At 44.5% G+C, this 20,625-nt stretch overlaps 1 protein-coding gene across 6 annotated transcripts in view; it reads right to left on the bottom strand.

Moving 5' to 3' along the window:
• The window catches only part of LOC117745736 (transcription factor HIVEP3), a 37,652-nt gene extending 20,488 nt beyond the window's left edge, over positions 1–17,164 (bottom strand). For 5 of the 6 annotated variants that reach the window (XM_034554264.1, XM_034554251.1, XM_034554252.1 and 2 more), the window contains exon 1: positions 16,891–17,164. The gene's annotated coding sequence lies outside the window, so the exon portion shown is untranslated. Of the gene's footprint in view, positions 1–16,456; positions 16,620–16,890 lie in introns of those variants that run through there. The other variant, XM_034554262.1, reaches the window with a different exon arrangement.
• Positions 17,165–20,625: the final 3,461 nt, after the last annotated feature.

The following is a 20,625-nucleotide window of genomic DNA, read 5'->3' on the forward strand; positions in this document are numbered from 1 at the left end:
GGAAATGCACGATTCCTTTCGCAGCCACTCTCCCTCCCTCCCCTATTTAGTTCTCAATTTCAGCCTTGCAACGCACTGATTATCTTTTCCTGTTCCATGGTGCTGGAGCATTAATAAGCCCCACTATCTTTCTATGCGGCAAAGTAAACTTCATGTGTATTATGAGGAAGGCTAGCAGGAAATCACGTTGCTGTGGGTAGTAATTATGAAAAGGAGCCTGGCCCTGAGTATAGTCCCTAATTGGTAATTGATATTATAAATAGAGTTGATATATCATTAGCAATTTGTGACGGTAGTGCATTACCCAGCTATCATGGTTTATACAGTATTAGTGTTTTTCTAAGTCTTAAGCATTGGTTTTGATTCACTGCCTCAAAAGGGGAAATGGTCTTCTGACATGAAACAAAAACATTAGGGACAGCAACAGGGTACAAACTCGTAGGGAGTTACTGTAACAGAAGTGAAACAGATACTGAGTCTGAAACCTCATCTGCCTTTTGACAGCTCAACGCCAAACTCAAAATGTGGCATGAGTGGCGTGCAAAAGAAATAAAAGAGTGACAAAGCAAGGAGTGGTTAAATATAGAAAGAGGAACTGACATTTTCAAAAGCTGTCCTCCCTGCGCCCACAAGTTTCAGTGATGCGTGGATGTCAAGATCACAGTGCAAATTCTCCCACGCAGCTTATTGTACCCGTAGTTCACAGTCGACTGCTTCATATTTGCTCTCTCAAGTCGTGGTGCAACTGAAAAGAGCATGCTCGAGGCTGTGATGAGAGGAACATCTTCAGTTAAGGTGAACGGAGAGGGGTTGAATACATTTACATTTCTGGGTAGGTTGGGTTTAGAATGTTTCGCTCTTACCCAACAATGAAAACATGGTATTATCTGTATGTTTCTGAATCTGCCTGTACATGCTGTTAGATGAAAACTACCCGTTCACTCGGGCAGTCATTTTTCATTTTATGACAGCTGCCATTTCAGTGTCCACTGAAGTGATCTATTTTTTTTTTTTCTTCTATGAAGTCACCCATGTGGACTCCTCCACGGTGATGGGAAAAGCCTGAGCGAGTTCCTCTTTCTGCAGCTGCAGCGGGTACGACAGGCACGGCTGCAGCACTGTGCACGACCTGGCGCCATGCCTTATCTACACATCTCGGGAACCTGTGACTATGTTCAATCGGACCGTTAAGTCGGCACTGCTGGTGCTTTCAGTGCTGCCTGCACAAACACCGACACAGGGAAGAGTCAACAGGTGGGAGCTCAAGTCTGAGTGTGTTCAAACACGAGGACCAGGCCGCAGAATGTATCAACACGGCCTCCGTCTCTCTCTCTCTCTCTCTGAGCCTGGCAGAGGGGCACCCTTCTGATCAGGGAGTTTACTCAAAGCCATCCCAGTCCAAGTAATTGCTACCCACCGGGACAAACAACTCCATTCAGCCTACGTGTCGGGTTGACAGTTTACACTCCCTCCACCGCGACCCATTCTGTGCGGTGTCACGCTGCATTAGTGACCTGTCAACGGAGGCTCACCTGACACATCAACGCCTCGTCAGCTGCCCTTCAAAACACAGCACGCATATACAGACGCCATGTGCCATACCCCGTCTGTTTATGTGTTTGTCTCTCTGAGCGTGGGGGTGTTTGTGAGTGCATGTGATGAACAGAGAGAAGGGAAAAGAGTACGAGACCGAGAATAACAAGATGGAGGAGAAAGAGGTAGAAGAGAGAGAGACAGAGACGCTGAGAGAGAGCTCTTGTACATGGTCATTTCGAACTTCTTAGTACATGGCTCGGACTAAGTAGTGTCTCTATCTGCCAACGGACACAATCTTATAAAAAGGCTATCAGATGTGTCCACCCCGTGTGACTTCTATATCTTGGGGCTGAGTGAGAAAACTCATCAATCACACACGACAATCAAGTCCAGCTAAAACTGTCTCTTAGTAAGGCGTGTGTGTGTGTGTGTGTGTGTGTGTGTATGTGTGAGTGTGTGTGTGTTGGTTTGAGTCCATGGGAATTGAAATGCTGAATCTACAGAATACACGTCAACCATAAATTGCACTGATTTTCTAACTTTTCTCTCGTGGTGTCTGGTCCTACGAAACGTGTTGGCTTTAATTGGTCCAGATTTTGAAATATCCATCTGGGTTAATATCCCTACTGACACAGGGTCCTGGTTACCCTGGATAATCCAGAGGAGGGCTTTCTGGAAAATAAGAAGCATATATGAATACTGCCGACGTGTTCTGTGAATTATCCTGAATAGAGAATTCATTGATTTCTGAAAATCTAAAGTTTCAGTAGTTGTTCAATGCTTATTGTCAATGCTTGGAGCACCACAAACATGTGCCTCCGTTGTATTGAAGGCAGACATTTCTGAGACGGGTATCTCAAAACCTGGGCAAATATGAGGACAACTTTCTGCATGGGCAGATTTCTTTTTCAGGTTGTTTTTTTACCAAACATGTTATATCATCATGCTGATTTTCACTGCGCTAATAGTGACAGTACCAGATGTCAACAGATTGCTAGAGATACAGAGCCTTACTGTACTGTAAACACAAGGTCGAGAAGGATTAAGGCGTCCAGACGAGTGTCAATACCTGCACGCTGCTCAGTATCAAAGCACCAGGGACCAGCAAACATACACTGGTGTCCAAAGCTCCGACTGAAAAGAGTTATCAGTTCTAAGAGATATAAGAGTCAAAATAAGTTATTTGCTTTGAAAAAAAAAAATAAACAGTTCAAATATCAAATTAAATCATGTGAGGGGCTACCTTCATAAGTAAATCAAACATGGCCCATCTCAAACCAAACCAACTGTGGCCCACTTTTGGTGAGCAGACAGAAATGTGTCACTGGCTGTACTCTTTGTTGCTGGGAGTCTAGTCTGTCCATGAGGAAAGGCCACACACAGCCACGCCGTCTTGTCCCGGGTCACAGGAACAAACCCATACTCCTGCATACTGCTTCTGAATGAGATCAAAACAGTACATGACAGTTACACACATCATAGATGATCATCCCCCCCCACCCCCACCCCTGAACAACGAGACCATTCAAATTGCTCAGGGAAGTGCGCCCCAAAGGTCACAAGACCCGCTTTAGGGGCATTAGCGGCGCATTCCTCCAGCTGTCGTCACCTCATAAAGATCTGGTTTGGAGAAACCTGACTCTAAAAGCCGGCTCGCCACCGTTCTCTCTTCCCCACTATCCCCACACACCTGCTCGTCCTAAGACAGAGCTGCATCCTCCGCCTGATCATTTGAATACAAAGCAGAGGAACAAAGTCGTCCTTAAAATAGAGATGCTGTGGCTTTCAAAGAAGCACACTGCAGAAACACAGACAGAGAGAAAAAAGAGAGAGAGAGAGAGAGAGAGAGGCAGCGAGATGAGCAAGAAAGTGATACACTGTATCGATGTAGGATAGGTGGCTGGATACATTGATTTCCTGTTAGTTCTTGCCCGGTTACGTACGGCTGATTTGTCATCCAATACAGGTTGAAGCACTGTCTCTAAGCCAGGCTTCACGGGCTTCTCCGTATGGATATACACACATTGGATCGTTATGTTACCTCAGAGAATGTTGACTGTAAGAGCTTTATGTCATGCCAGGTTACAGATATATCAATTTCATATGAGCACGTATGAGTGCTTATCAACCAGGGCCATCTTCTCTTCAGGAACTACATTTAAAAATGTTATTTAATAATAATTTTAAAAAAATGTCTGACCTTTCCACCACTTTATATCACTGTTTTTTTTAATATCTGAACAAGCAATCCCAAATAATACGCAAAATAATCTTGCATGATGCAAAGCCCCAATCTGTCACATCTAATTGTTTAAATGTAGTAGTAGTAGTCAATGCTGGATAAGCAGGAAAGCAGTTGAACGCACCAACGTGACAGAATAATAGAGCAGAAGTATGGAGAGTTTGGGAGAAACCAATTGTTTGACACCACTTGGTTTGTAGCCCTTATTTGCCCTTCTGGCAGAGAGTTGGATGAGAAGATGATACCACTCTCATGTCTGTCCTTTTAATATGAGGTATCAGTGACTTAACTGTGCACAAATACTGGAAACAGAGAGAAACAACCACAAGCCTGCCTCTAAATGGTAACAAAATCTGCACACCACCACCTCTAAAGTCAAAATAATTATTACAGTATTTCATCCTTTCTCATTTCTAGTATTTGTGCAAAGCTAACTGGCTGCGGCCTTCTAATAAATGGTCACATGTAAAAGTGGTGTAAATCTTCTCTCGAGTAGGATTATTTTCCAAAATGTCAAACTTAAGGACAAGGAGGACTAAACTGGAATGTACCATCTATAAGGCCTTTCATGTAATGACAGCAAACTGACATGTTTGTATGTCTTTGTGGGTGAGCATTTGTACCATGGAAATAATTGGGACTGAAACACCCTTTTATGCAGACAGATTTTCTGACAGTTTAATTTTCTTTGTGGATGGGATTTCAATAGTTTCCAATGCTTTGAATTCACTGCATCTGTAGGTCCAATTCACCTTGATGATTCAGAATTGAAGAATCGGAGATGACTTTGAAAGGAAGTTGTATGTGACGATGTATATGAAAAAGTATGAGGCATTCTCCCTTTGAACCACAAACCTTTCAAACACACTGTATGATTGTGTTCAAACATATTGCTTGATTTCTTGCTCTGCTGATGTACCAGCCAACACAAGTAATTTGTGGACACAAATAGTGGTTAATGGTTCTTGATTTCCTCCGGGTTAACATTCCAGTATGTCCACTTCACAATTAACAGTTGTGTCATTGAAACACTACATTCACACAGTAAGTTATATAATCAAAAGGTCAGTAGGAGTTAATTCATTCCCTAGAGAGCTAACCAATAAGGGAAACCTTATAGTTAAAAAGCTTGTCAGCGGAATATTTGTGGTCAGCAGCTGTAGATTCAGACAGGTTCAGGTCGTCAGTTTCTTCTGACAGGCACTAGGTTTTCCAGGTTTTGAGAAAACAATATTTAGAAAACAGCGGAATCTAAATTAGCATTATGAGTTATGTAATAACTCAAGTTATGTAATAACTCAATTGCTAATTACTCAATCGCTAATCACTAATAACATCGCTATGTTTTTCAGTAAATGTCTAATTATTAAGAGTAAATTAGTGACAACCAGAAAGCATTACAATGATGTATCTATTCACTCAAAATGTCCCAGTGAAGGGATGAAGAAATCAAACAGCTACAGCCGGTCAGGTAACCTCCAACTGCCAAACTAACAGCATAACTTTCTGGAACAACGTGTTTATAGTACATAAGTAGCTGATGAACAGTCATAAGCTTGAACCCACACAACTTAAACACGTGGCAAGATGTGCCTTCCAGTGAGAGTGGAAATCTAATAAAGAAGCAGCCTGAAGCAAATGCAAAACCATACAAGTTCTCCAGCATCTGAACAAATGCAACACAGTGAAAGAGTTACAGAGCTGCATCAGCTGAGGTTTGTGATAATGGAAAGAAGGAAGCTGGGATCATGTTTTAAATTCTTTTATATAATATATATACACATGTGTATATGTATATATATATATATATATATATATATATATATATATATATATATATATATATATATATACACACACACACACACACACACACACACACACACACACACACACACACACACACACACACACACACACACACACACACACACACACACACACACACACACACACACACACACACACACACACACACACACACACACACACACACACACACACACACACACACACACACACACACACACACACACACACACACACACACACACACACACGGTAGTGTAGTGGCTAGCACTGTCACCTCACAGCAAGAGGTCCGCGGGTTCAATTCCCGGTCGGAGCGGTCCTTCTGTGTGGAGTTTGCATGTTCTCCCCGTGGCAGCGTGGGTTCTCTCCGGGCTCTCCGGCTTCCTCCCACAGTCCAAAGACATGCTGCAGGTTAATTGATCTCTAAATGTCCCATAGGTGTGAATGTGAGAGTGAATGGTTGTATGTCCCTACATGTGCCCTCGATGGACTGGCGGCCTGTCCAGGGTGTCCCCTGCCTTCGCCCTATGTCAGCTGGGATAGGCTCCAGCGCCCCCGCGACCCTAATGAGGATAAGCGGTATTGAAAATGGATGGATGGATATATACATATACATACACATATATATAAATATATATATATACATATACATATTATATTTATAAATATATATACACCCTACTTAAAACACAAACTGTCACAAACACAACAGAATCGCTTTAGACAGGTCTTGGCAGAGCCGGTCTTGGCAGCCCACAGTGTTCACTCTGCTCATTGTGGTCTGGCCACGACTCAGCAGGCGTTTGGTTGATTGAAAGGTCTGGCCTTCACTTAGACATCAACATAAACCATCTCTCAGTTTAAGGGTAAAACAAGGACATATGTCACCTGACTTGCTAAACTGCATATTAGCTAGGTTGAATTCAGAGGTCTGTATAATATAACAACAAGAGAGAAATTAAATCAAATCAACTTACCAGTTTTGAGTAGCTACAACATAAAGTATGTTACTAGATCATTACTAGTTAACTAATGTTAAGAGTAGAAATGTTGAGTGAAGTAATATAAGCGGTCATGTTAGCGGCTCTTTGAGCTAACCACTAATGTCGGCATGCTAACATGTTCAGTGTGAAATGCTGACATCCTGATGCTTGGCTATGTTCACTATTTAGTTTAGCCTGATAGCATGCTATTGTTTGCTGATTAAACACAAGGTTCAGCTTATTAGTTTTACAGATATTTAGTCATAAACTAAACTATTAGACAAATTGAAAAGTTAACCGGATGATGGTGCTAGATGAAAACTCATCCGCAGCTAATCTTAGTTGTCGAGATAAGTCACTGAAAATGAAAAATGTCAACCTGATGGTGGGACGAGATGAAAAGTAATGGGATCACCAAAGTTAGAATCATCCTCTGAGTCGGTCCGAGAAGTAAGTGGTATCGCCGAATGCTAGCGGCCTTCCACCCACAAGGGCGACCCAAAGAATGTAAGGAATTTATAACTTTTAAAATGTTTTACCAATAACATTTTTATAACATTATTGCACAAAAAGAAGCCTGCAACAACATAAGTCTGAGTTAGACTTACCCGAGTGAGTAAGCGACTGACACTGACCTTAAAATGTTATACGATTAACATCAGCAGACTAAAAATACACTGCATCATGTCAATAGACCATGCACTCTGAGGCCTGGGGGGGGGGAAGGAAGATGAAGAAAAGAAACTGTGGTAATGTGATGAATAAATAGTTAATCTATTGCATAATAGCTTAATCAGAGTGCTACTAGTTTACTCTGGACTACATAATATTTGCTTATTTAAAAAATAGCTAAAAAAATAACGTTAATTACTAACACCTTTAAAAAGGGAAAGACTATTTAGGTGCTTGGGGAAGAACTATATAATTTGAGAAATACAGTTATATTAAGTGTGATCTGCAAATATTAATGTCAAAGCTATGCAGTTTCTGTGTAAACACAATGATTGGTGGTGGAACTGGCTGCGATGCAAGGGGCAGCAGCTCACATTCTGCCTCGGCACTACATTGGTCAGGGCCTCTGTTTGGAAACAACCCGTGTTTGTACAACATTTCATGGCCACCCAATAGAGATATTTGAAATGGCACAAAGTCATGGATGGACTGAAAGAACTCTGAAATTACTGACATGAATAAATAAATAAATAAATATCACCCGAGTCTGACGTTGGACACAGGCTTGTTTGATGACACGCGGAGTCGAGCAGGAAAGTCACAACAGGATGAAATACAACATTCACCGTGAAAAACTGCACAGAGGATAATCTGATAACACTGTAGTTACACAGAAAGGCAATAAACAGCGAATTACACTAATTGATGGGATGAAACAATGATACTCTCTTCTAAGCAAACTATAGCTTCCGAAATGTTGCGGCTGCCCTTGAGCTTAAAAAAGAAGAAGACAATGTTTCCCCTGTCCCATCCTCACAGCCTCTCCAAAAGCCGTTGAGTATGCCATCCAGCCTATGACTTGTGTGTGTGTGTGTAATGCTGATAACAACATGACCAATCACGCTAGCCAAAACAAACAAAAATGACCAATAAAAGAAAGTCTGTTGCAGGCTTAGCAACAGGGAAACCTCACTCTCACAAGACCGGAGACACCATCCAACCCACAGGGCTGACAAAGAAACATTATGCTTTCAAAACACAGAACAAAAATAATCTCCTCCAGGGTTAACTCAATATTTACAATCTTGTAATTTGGAAATGTATTCACACATAGGGCATCTTTTTTTCTTTTTTAAACAGCCTGCAACAATGTACATGTCGCTTAGAGACACATTGATTTCCCATCCCTATACCCCACCCCACCCCACTCCAAAACTCTTACTAGGGCTTCTCCTGATCTCCCTCTTCTGTGTAATGTAGGCACTCCCTCAGTAATGCACACCATACTCAGGGGCAGTGAGTGGGAACCCGGTCCCGGTGCTCCGGCTACTGTACTGAATACTGATTAGCTTCTTAGATAGCACACTAGTACAGCTTGGTAGTGAGACAAAGAGAGACAGAGAGTGTCCTGGAGAACAAGGAGGAAGAGGAGTCAGGGGAGCTGTACCCTCTAAATCTACAGCTGGTTACAGCTCCTGGTCTCCTCTGGTAGGGGCGGACTAGGGGAAAAAGGTGGCCCGGGAGTTACTGTCGGACCGGCCCACTCAATGCATCGCAAATTATCCATACACTTAACATTATTGTGGATGATTACAAAGAAATTACATCATATATGTGTTTTTTTTAATAACATTTGGATCCAACAATTTCGCTGTATGGACACATGGAATAAAATGATACTGCCTATTGTAACACTCCAAGGTAGGTATAGTTTGCTAGATGAATATGCTTAGGGGTGGTGAAGGTACATAACAAAACAATAAGTTAAGTAACAGAATCTAAACTAACTCTGCCGGCCCAGAGCATTATAGTCACATGGTAATAACAAACAATATCAGTATACTCATGTGTTATTATTACCTCACTACGTGAGTACTTTTTGCAGCAGCTCACTCTTTTCTGCAACTGTCCAGCATCTGCAAAACATCTGTCTGAGTAGCCATCAACATAAAGGCCTCCAGGTGCTGTTGAGAGCTCCTGAGACTGTTTTTGATATATTTCAGCGTCGAAAAGCTTTGCTCGCATGCTACCTGTGTGACAGAGAGGGTAAGCAGGAACCTGTATGCAAGGCCTATGATGTGGTGTGCATCTATCAGGAGTGTGTACTGCTTCAGAACTCGGCAGCAACAGATTGGACAGTCCTTGCAAAATGAGCGCTTTTTGTGAACCATCTCTGGCTCATCTTCAGCATTCTGTTGTCTTGGTTGTGTACTCCTCAAATACTGACACCTTCAGCCTATCCCACTGTCGTGCCAGACTTTTGAGCTTGCTTTGCAACTCGGCCACTGTTGCTCTGTCATCAAATGGCAGCAAACACTTGCTCAACTCTTGGGAGTGCTGCCTCTGGGAAACTATCGGCGTAAGATGTTACCTAGCGGAAGTTTTTTCGGGCCCAAAATGCACCAGAAGCACCATGTGTGGACACTCCACCAAGCACAACCACCTTGCCCCCCACCCCCGTAGTGGATTCACTGGCTCGGCAACCTGTCAATCAGCTGACATTGGGGCAAGACGGGGTCCTCAGAGGGCGAGCACAGAGCCATTAAGCATATTAGAGTTGCAGAGCGTTGATGAGAATTCCAAGTCCGCAGTGACAAAGCCGGGGTTGCTCCCCGGCACTGTGCTGACAGTGCAAAGCAGACGAGGAACGGGAGGAGGTGGGGGACTACCTGGATGCAAACACTGGCACTGCTGACTGTATGAGGTTGTTGAGGACAGCAGGATTACATAATAGAAATCACTGTAACACCTCAGAAGGAGGTTCCTACTGAATTATTTGTCCTTTTCCCCAAAGCATGTGCCACCATGCATGATAAAGTCAAAGCTGTTGTCTTAGTTATGGCTCTAGGTCATAATTCATAGAAGATTTATAATATCCAAATAATTGAACTTTACTGTGCCTTCAACCCAGTATATGCAGGGAAACACTGCAGATCCTGCACAAGATAAGAGGATATAGAGGAAAGAAAATGGATTGATGGATGCAGGACTTTTTTAACTATTTGCCCAAATTCAGCCTCTTTCCTCAGCTCCACCCACAACTCATCCATCCTTGCTCCCCCAAAAGGTGTTGAAAACCTTGGCTTTAACATCCAGCAGCGGAGAATAAACATGAAGCCCTTTGATAAGCAGCAGCAGCTTTTAATTTTTTTTTATCATCTGTTTATTTTCTGAATTGTGCATGGATGTCTGCAGCTCTGTGAGAAAGAACATCTACAATATCAAACTAAGGCTGTTCTCTTCCTCCATAACTTCCTCAGCAGAGCGATTCATGCTGAGCAGCACCATCACCTGACGATTGGTCTGAGACTGTAAGTCCACCATGACAGTGTGACAAATGTGACACCATGCACTACACTCAGGCTGAAGTGCATTGTGGAGGTTGGTCCTGCCTGAGATGATTCACCTGCTGTCATGTCTTTTGTTGACTGTGTCTCGTCGAGGATTATTACACTTTTAGAGACCTAAATAAACAAATGTGGGTTTCTATTAAACCAACATTAAGATCAGTAACAGTCTGACGGTGTCTGTGGCTAAGACGGACCTTAGTAATGTCGCTGCCTTCTCATATCTCAGCAATCACTTTAGTGAGTACAACGTTACAGTAATAAACAGCATAAATAAAATCATGGAATTGATGACTGGAGCTACACAAATTCAATTAAGTTGTAACAAGCCAAAGTTGGACATATTTTCTCAAAAGTTGGTTTCCGTTCACCTCTGACTAAATTACCAAAATGGATGCAGACTTATACAATAATGAATCACCCAAAGTAAACAAAATACATTTCTAAAACACAGCAGCACAGCTTGAAGAATTGTTAGTTGTGATGTAAAGTACAAGTGATTTGTATTGAATGAACTAAACTACTGGCATAGCCCTATAACTGGGCCTTGGTTTTTTTGTGTCTGCTGTGACAGTACAGTCTGTTCTGCTCACTTGACAGTTGACCCAAGGAGAGCTGCAACTGACGATGATTCATTTGGTCTATGACATGTAAAGTAAAAACGTAACATAACCTCGTAGAGCTCAGGGTGACATCTTGAAATCTTCAATCGACTAATCGTTTCAGCTCGACTCAAGTTACTCACAGACTTTGACTAATCTGATTCAAAAGTCCACGGGAATAAGCATCAGTGCCTGACTATTCTCTCTCTCTCTCTCTCTCTCTCTCTCTCTCTCTCTCTCTCTCTCTCTCTCTCTCTCTCTCTCTCTCTCTCTCTCTCTCTCTCTCTCTCTCTCTCTCTCTCTCTCTCTCTCTCTCTCTCTCTCTCTCTCTCTCTCTCTCTCTCTCTCTCTCTCTCTCTCTCTCTCTCTCTCTCTCTCTCTCTCTCTCTCTCTCTCTCTCTCTCTCTCTCTCTCTCTCTCTCTCTCTCTCTCTCTCTCTCTCTCTCTCTCTCTCTCTCTCTCTCTCTCTCCTTTTCAAAGTGCCTGCATTATCAAATTGGGAAATTCCCACATGTTCACTGGATTTAATTAGCCTTGTGCCATGTTTCTCAGAGTCATTCCCCAGTAGTATTTAGAAAGAGAACCTGTGTGCTTTGCAAAGTTTAAGCCTCCACTTGGTGATCCTAATTGGTTTTACAAAAATTACCCCCCTCCCCCCCCCATCTCTTGCAGAATAATTGCGGGCTATGAAAGACTTCCCCGCTGCATTGGCACAGTACATATGTACCTTAGTGTTGTGAGAGACAGGCGCTCTGCTTTTTATTGAAGTACAGTGGTAGCCTGTGTTCTGTTTAGGCCAAGCTGGGAAGGTTGTCTGTAGGAATGCTCAAGCAAATATTGACCTTCAATTAGGTGAAACAGATGCCTTCGCTTAGGGGCCGCAGTATGGACACATCAGCAAAAATATTGTACACAAACAGTCACAGAATATATATATATATATATATACACACACTGTATAAACATGAAGAGACACACCTACACACAAACACGTCTTGTGTAAATACATTTGCAGTGTGACATCAACTGTAAAACCTGAAGCCTCTTAAAGCTCAAACAGGATGTCAGCACAGCGTCAGTGGCGTCGCAAAACAAAAACCACAACAAAAATGAACAGTTCAACTCCAACGCAACACAAACCGACCGACATCTGTAGAGATTTGTGCCCTTTGATTTAGTGAGGAGCAAATGACCTTCCCAAGTGATGGCAGTCGACCACACTCCTGCATAATTAACAGCATTGAAAATGAGGTGTTCTTTATATGACCTTACCTGACAATGTCACAGCACAGCTTGCCCACAGGGACTGTGCGGTGAATAACTAATGCACATGCATGCATGCATGCCACCGCACAGCAGAGTATGTCCCAGAATGTCAAAAGGAGCTTCGACAGAGAGCCTCCCCCCTGCAAGCCAACACATCTCATGGCATGAGGGCCCGCCAGGTAAGCGAGCGTTCCTCAAGGCTGAAGGCTGAAGGCTGTAGACGGACAGCGCCATGAGAGAGACAAAACACATCTGGAATCAACTGAAGGCTGGTCCGCAGATTTCACAGGGATGTTAAAGAGTGCAGCTAAAGGAGGGGGTCCAGGGCTGAGTTCAACTGTGACATGGCTGGGGAAGGATTGCACTGGAGCATCGCCTGCTGCCTTGATTTGCTCAGCAGATCGGTTGGCGAGGTTGGAAGGATTTTCCTCCTAAAGTCCTCTTACCCTCCCGCAGAGCAGAAATCCCCTCCAATCCTCACTCGCAGTTACTGCAGGGATGCCTTACACACTGAGACAAAGGACTCCAGTTAGGGAGGAGATGAGAGGAGACAGAGGAGAGCGAGGATCCGTGAGGAGACGAAACAAGAGGAGAGGAGAGAAGAGAAGGGCAGAGGAAACAAGAGAGAGGAAAAGAAGCAAAAGGAAAGTGAAAGAGAAGAGATGAGAGGAAAGGACTGGAAAGGTAAGGAAATGAAACAAGAGGGCAGGAGAGAGGAGAAAAGACGACGAGACGCCACAGAGGAGAGTGAAGGAATTGACTCTAAAGAGAAGAAAAATGAAGAAGGAAGCTAGTATAAGGAGATGCATACCATTAAAAAAGTGTAAATGTCTCTCTTCTTCTCTTTCACCCACTCACAAACATATATTCATTTTACACATCACCATGGAACTGGGATGTGTAACGATGACAAAATACATTTGGGGGGAAGTAAAGCAGAGATTGACCACAAATGATCTTAATCAGTACATATTATTGGAGATTGGCATCTGTTCAGACGCCGTGTGTGTGCTGAGGGGTGTGGTCAGAGGGGTATCATGGGACCCAGAGAGAGAAAGAGAAAGATTTGGAAGAGGCAGAGATATCCAGTTGTGAAATATGACACCTCGCCTGCATCATGAATCAATGAACACACTTGGACGTGCATCTTTAGCTAATCTTTCAGGGTAACACAGAATCCTTACTGCCGAGCTACATGCATGACCTCCTGAGGGCGAGGTCTAATTCCTTCATTCAAATCGGAATATCCAGTAAACGATAAGCCACTCCCTGTGTGTTATCACTTTTTTCGGGCAGTCCCCAAGCAGCCCCCCCCCCCCTCCGATCGTTGTACGGGCCTCACCATTGAGATCCTGCCCTTGACAGACAAGCAGTGCGGAAGCTTACAATCACTATTGCACAACACTGGAACACCTGCACAAATAAATGCAAGAAGAAAACTGATTTTAACATACACTGAAAATGTCAATCTAGTCAGAGTGGCATATTATGAGCTGTGGAAGAGTTGGGAGTGATGTAATGAACTTGTGGCCTATTTCAGGGGAGGATTACCCCTCGACATTCCACTTGGATACCAACTGTGCCGAATTAGCTAATGATTAACTCTGACGAAGGGGAGCGTTTGAATGAGTAACCCCTCTGCAGTGCATCGCCTCCATGTCAAAACCGGAGCCGCCTGTCCATCATCGTCCACATAAATCATTACATAACCTGGGGCTGGCACCCATGGGAGCGGGGCCAGGCATGCACACTAACACACATATACAGGACAGACTCTTGCTCTCTGGCAAACACGAGGAAATTCTATCTGCTTTTGAAGAGTCCGCTAACACACTGGCCGGGGCGAGAGGTTGAGTCGAGGCCAGGCACTGATAGACAACCGCACCCCCCTGACACACAGTCACACACACACACACACACACACACCGAGGCCACAAGACTACATTGCATCTATTCAGATTATGTTACAATGCAATACAATTATTAGGCTAGTGGGGCATTTGTGAAGTTGCCAGAGTGGCACTCCTGGCCTCCATTTTGCAAGTGAGTCTGTGTGTGTGTGTGTGTGTGTGTTTGTACAAGTGTGTATCCAAAGTCTTGTTTTCCGGGTTCAGTCCGGTCTCCCAGCACTACAGTGGGTCTATTCTTCTCGGGTGCTTCAGAGAACAGAATTAATGACCATCAGCAGAGACATGAAAAGGTTGTGTCCACCCGCCACCAGGATTTCACAGCCTTCCCTGGGTCTGTGTTTAGTTTTCTTGCAGGAGACCAATAGCAATGCCATCCTCCTTGCATGCTCACGCAGAGGATAAAGTGTTTTATAAAACACTTTATAAAACATGCTTACACATGCCATTTAATACTTTGTGTAATCTGTCACACGTCGGGCAGAACAGACTGCCAAATAACACTTGTTCACTTTCTCTACAGGGTCACACCATCCGTGTAACGCCTAAGAATTTTACATCAAGGGTTCAGACTACACTGTCAGTCTTACTCATCCCCGGATCCTTTGCTCCAGCGTGGTTATCAGGCCTTTGTTGAGGTGTGTCTGAAAAGCCTGAGCGGGAACTCCACGCGACCCTCTTGCTGCCGATGGCATCTCATGCATTTAGATCAACACGTTGCCACCTGCAAGGCTGACTCAGAGAAATGGAGGTGGTATGCCACGTAGGTGGAGTATACTGTATGAGGTGATGAGTGGTTCTGTGCTAACTGGCAGAAAACTGTGCTTTTCCATGTGCCATGTTGCTTGCGCCAGGGAGAGATATAGACTCGCAAACACACACAAACCTGCCTGACTGACTGACTGAGGTGTCCAGTAATCAGTGTTAGTGCTGCCAGAGCTGTGTTTCACTTTTATTTCACCTGAACACACTCATCGGGCAGGTCTACGCCATTGTTATCGAATACCAGAGCTTTTTGTAATGAATTGGCACGGCAGAAACAAAGGTTGCACATTCAATTCCAGCTTTAAAAAGTATACTTTACAAGCCACCTTCAAACATTTCAGCCCAGTTACATTGGTATAAAAACATCAAAGTAGTCTGACTCACAGCTTAATGCTTCACGGTGTCAAACAATCTTGGAAATTTGTAAGGAAATGGAGCAGCGCTCTCCTTGGGTGCCTGCTGAGCTAGTGCGTTTCTGTAGCCAGCACCACAAGTGGTCTTGATCCAGGCCAGAGTGGAGCACTGTAAGGCTGCCACTTTGTGCTGATTCAATAAGAAATAATTGCATATTGGCCTCTCTCCACTCATCCCCCTTCACCACCTTTGCCTGACAATTTACTGTATTTCTGTGCTGTAAGTTACAGTACGGACCTGGAGCTGGGGGGAGCACTCTGCAGCAGGGCTGCTATTGTTATTGCTATATTCTTTGGATTGGATGGGGAGTTTTCTTTGAGGAGATATTGAAATTCCACTGCATAAAAAAAGAAAAAAGTATTTCTCAGCAGCTTTTGGGGTCCTCGTGTGCAGAGACTTTGCAAAGACTTTGCCTTGTGTCAATCATCATGTTTTTCTGATTTCTTTACTTGATGTAATAGATAGATAGATAGATAGATAGATAGATAGATAGATAGATAGATAGATAGTTGTTAAAACGACTGCTGATTTCCTGTTACTCTACTCAGCATGTAGGTGATGGTGTAGATGAGTTGATTCTAAGGAAACTATCTAGCATAATAAACGCGTCAAACAACATTCGCACAATCATCCATTGTGTTTGTATGCAAATTGTATAATAATAGTGGCATCATACCTCACTGTGCAAAGGTGAGCCCTGTGTGGGAAGTGTGACTCAAAGCAGTCAAAATAACAGAGACGAACAGCTGCCAAATTGAACCTGTTTTGGTCAACTTCACCCATCTATCATATAACAGCCGATGTACTGAGTACAAAAGCATGATGTCATCCACAGACAAAAACTAATTTTAAAAAATCTGGCATACAGCCCACGACAAATAAGTTCACAGGGAGGATTCGAGAATCTTACATGTGTGCGTAGCCTGCGCGTGTCAGTCCGCGCTGTTGCGCTCCTGAGCCGGTTTGTTGTTAAGCACGAACGCGACGTGATGAAGCACATCGTGCTGTCAGCTGGATGTGCCGCGCGCACCCGACGCCGCTGCACGCGCGGTAGTTTAGAGAGTCTCCGGAATCCCTCTCAACTGACCGCCGCTGTGGTCATCAGATATCACCACATCATCATCATCATCATCATCATCATCATCATCATCATAATCATAATCATCATCATCATAACCCGTAGCAAGGCAACTCAACTTCATGACCCACTCCGTGAACACACGGGCGGGACACCGCGCTCAACTTCCTCGCCGCGTCGCCCCTCCTCGACGTGACAGCGGCTGCGACGCAACGGAAACTAAGTCATAAACAGGCAGTAATGTAATGTTACGGTTTAATATTTACCAGCGTGCTTCGGTACCGACAGTTCAGCCATTTATCCCGTAGCGAATGGGCCACAAGTCCGCATTTCCTGGATGTCGATGCTGGGTAAAGCTGCTCTCGGTGCCCGTGTTTCTGGGGAGGGAGCGCCGGAGGGGCCCGGGCTGCTTCCGGCTGCTGTGTCCGACCGGAGCGGCGACGCCACGTTCAGCTGTCCGCCACAACAAAACAACATCGCGCCCTACGCACAACACACTCCCGGGCACCGCACCGCCCCGCACGGCAGGTCCGATGGGCACCGCCCCCCCCCCACTCCCTCTCAGCCTCCACCAATGGGCTGGCACGTCGAGCCCGCCTCATGAATATCCACGAGGTGGCAGAGGCGGCCATTGGTTGAGAGGATTAATGCTATTAATTACAATTAGCCAGGAACTCCTCATGCTTTGAACAAGAGTGTTGGAGGCTGACAGGGGTAATCATGCACCCTCTGATCCGAGCTGGTTTACTTTAGTTTTCTCTCTGATTATGCAGTAATATTTCACACATATGCATACCGCCCTTCACACCCTCCTACTATACTATACTATATATAAATAAAGTGATGCATCACTTACCAAAAGCAAAATCCAAGGTCAGAACCACAAATCAATTAACTCCTAGATGGCTGTGTGAACTGTTAAAACTTCGTGGGCAGTGTTTTGCAATCTTTTGTACTCAGCTCTGAGTGAAACTCCTGCTTATCTGACGACCATGTCAATCTGACCCCTTTATGCCTGAGGCCCAAGGGTGGGGGGAGCGATGAGGGCCTGTGAGAGAAGCAGTCCTGGTGTCTGTGACTGCTGCGTGCATTGGCATCCTTGAGATCAAACGGGTGTTTAAAGGCTGGTGGACATCAGAGCTCACAGGTGGTGGGGACTGGCAACACACTTCGTATTTTCCCCTGAGTGACATCAGTGAGCATAGTGCAAGAGTCAATAGGAAGCCTAACGCTGCTTTCTACAGAAAAGTCATATAAGGGTACATGTACAAGTTTAATGATGTTGAGTGGAGGAGAAATAGTGTAGAATAAGAAACCCTTTGGTCCTCTCTACATGTGAGCGTGCAGTCAGTCCCTCTCTTTTCTGTCTCAATGTGTCCACGCTGTCCATGCGTCTGCATCCGTCCAGCAAGCTAACTCTCTGTTCCTGGATGTTGAGAACGGGCCCGGCAGCAAAGAGGAAAAGGCAGGAAAGCAGAGGAGAAGTGGGTGGGCAGTGGAGGTTGGGGAGAGGTGCATAAAAAGAGGAGAGGAGAGCAAAGAAGACAGTGGGAGGAAGGAGTGCAGGGACACGCTGCGGTGTGAACGCTCCGTACTGCTACAATATGACTCTGACAGGCTTATATAACCAGAAAGGCCTGGCATTTGGCTCATAGCAGACGCCGGCTGCACCGACTGTTACATAACTGCATTAGCTGCTCCTCTGAGCTGGGGGAGAGCATGCGCACAGGACCGCCCCACACACACACAAACACAGTCCGACTTTCAGACTTTCAGCTTCATGGCTGCACTGCCAGCGTGAGAGAATGGCAGCGATCCAACAGAATTAGAAAAACAATGAAAGTCCAGTGGAAGTTCAACAATTTATTAGAAGCCAACAGAACTATTGGAGCCCACATTTTATGCGCTGGGGAGAAATGACGCAGTGAGTCTGACATCCAACATCTTCACTTCCCGTCATCCAGCAACAAGTGTCCCATCCTGAAAGGCCTAATTGGGGTTTAACGTTGGGTAACTGTTCTCAATGCCAGCAGGACTCAAACTCAATTAACTCCCCTGCATGGAGCACATCATTTAATGGGCCTGGATCCCACTCTTAAAAACCCAATTACACGTCAGATGGGCCTTTCCAGTCATTCTGTCAAAGCGGTGTTCAGGGATGCACACTCCTCTAATGAGAATTCATCCAACATCAGGGACAGCTGTTCAAGCTTTGTTGGCTGTAATGATAAACACAGAAACTAAGCTCAAAACGGTGTGATGATCTGTGTGAGAATGACCTTATTCATGACAAGTGAATGCAAAATGCAGCTAAACACTGACATTTTCAGACTAATGTGGGGAAGGCGAAGCCAAGATTAAGGTCAGGGATAACACTGGAAGGGATAACCTTGTTTCCGTTCAATCTGCAATTAAAAATCCCGGGATGTAGAGCTACACTAAGTGGTTCATAATCAGCACATTACAGCCTCTGATCTCTTATTACAGCGACAAATTGCATCTGATGATAACAGAGGAAATGAAGGTGGGATTTATGACACTGGAGCCAATGGCCAAAGACCGAGTGTCTAAAATCTATCCTCGGAGAAAAAAATGAGTTCACATTTTTACACCTGATGATAGCGGGGGAAATAAAAGTGTGATTTATGACACTTAGCTAATTTGTTCTCAGATGCTCTTGGCTGCGTTGAGAGGCTGTTCAATTTCAGATGAGACTAATGGAAGACTATCGCGCAAAGAGTTCTTGACACACAATGAGGCACGTCGACGAGAGTGAGGAGTAAATAGTGAGACCGTGTTAAGTGGACAGAACAATGACACTGAAACAATTACGACCAAAACACCAGAGATTTTGGGCGGAAATGCTGCCAGTTTGTTCTCGTTCGAGGACATCGTTGGTTTACAATGTGCGTTTGGCGACGATGATCGACAGTCTCACCGCGGGCCTGACCCACGAAGAGAAGTGTGTCAGGCCCGTGTGCAGTGCAGTGCTACAAATAGACCAGACGGGACTTCCACTCTGCAAAGCATCATGCAAGGAACACTGAGACGAGAGGCAAGTTTCATCGCTTGTGATGGCACAAAACACATTTACAGTTGTGTGCTGTTGTCCTCTCTACAGTGTCAGTGACGTCTTTGTTTCTGCCACTACATGCAAAGGAAATGAGAGTTCATTTTTATCAACTAAACCGTCACACAATACATCAACTCAGGATTGTCATGGATAGGCTGAGCGAGGGGTGGCATTGTGGGAGGGTGGAAGTTGACAGGAGGGGCAGTGTGGCCCGAACAGATCCAGACTGTGCCAATTGGTTGGAGTGACTGTAGCGGTCAAAACCAACAGGCTCCGTTTCCCAGCCGAGGAAAAAAGGAAATAAAAACAGCAGAGGTTGCAAACACTGGCACACGCTGCTCTGTCTGTACCTGAATAAGGGATACATCACAAAACAGTTACGGCTTCCATTTACAATTAGGCAAATCCCTGGTCAGAGCTATAACTATTTTTGGATTCACAAGTCGTTGGACTTCTGTCACAGGAAGCTGATTGGCAGAGCAAACACACAGTTAAGGGTCAAGACATCTGTGGCTGATGTGTGAGGGAGAGAAAACAGAGTCAGAGATTCAGCAGCAAGAAAGCAAAACACAGCAGCGGACATGGCAGAGTAAGGCCAAATACTAAGGCAACCCATCTGAGCAATGTGCCAAGCATTCGGTTTGCTTGTTTTGGACATCTATGCATACGATATACATCTGTACTTCACCCAGTGGAGGGAACATGCTGTGATGTGTAGATCAGCCCCTCCTTTCTCCCCAACTGTTACCTCATGACCTGAATCCTTGGGGGGGGCGGGGTATGTAGGCAGTGCTTTCACACTATCTGCACCCTGGTGACGCATTAGCAACAGGGAGAGGTTATGTGCAATCAATAACATCCTTGGGGCTCTTAAATCCCCCTCTTCTATTTGACCTTTTACTTTTGAGGCTCAATCAAGACAGAGTGA

The sequence above is a fragment of the Cyclopterus lumpus genome, chromosome 16 (genome assembly GCF_009769545.1).
Source record: "Cyclopterus lumpus isolate fCycLum1 chromosome 16, fCycLum1.pri, whole genome shotgun sequence".
NCBI classification, from domain to species: domain Eukaryota; kingdom Metazoa; phylum Chordata; class Actinopteri; order Perciformes; family Cyclopteridae; genus Cyclopterus; species Cyclopterus lumpus.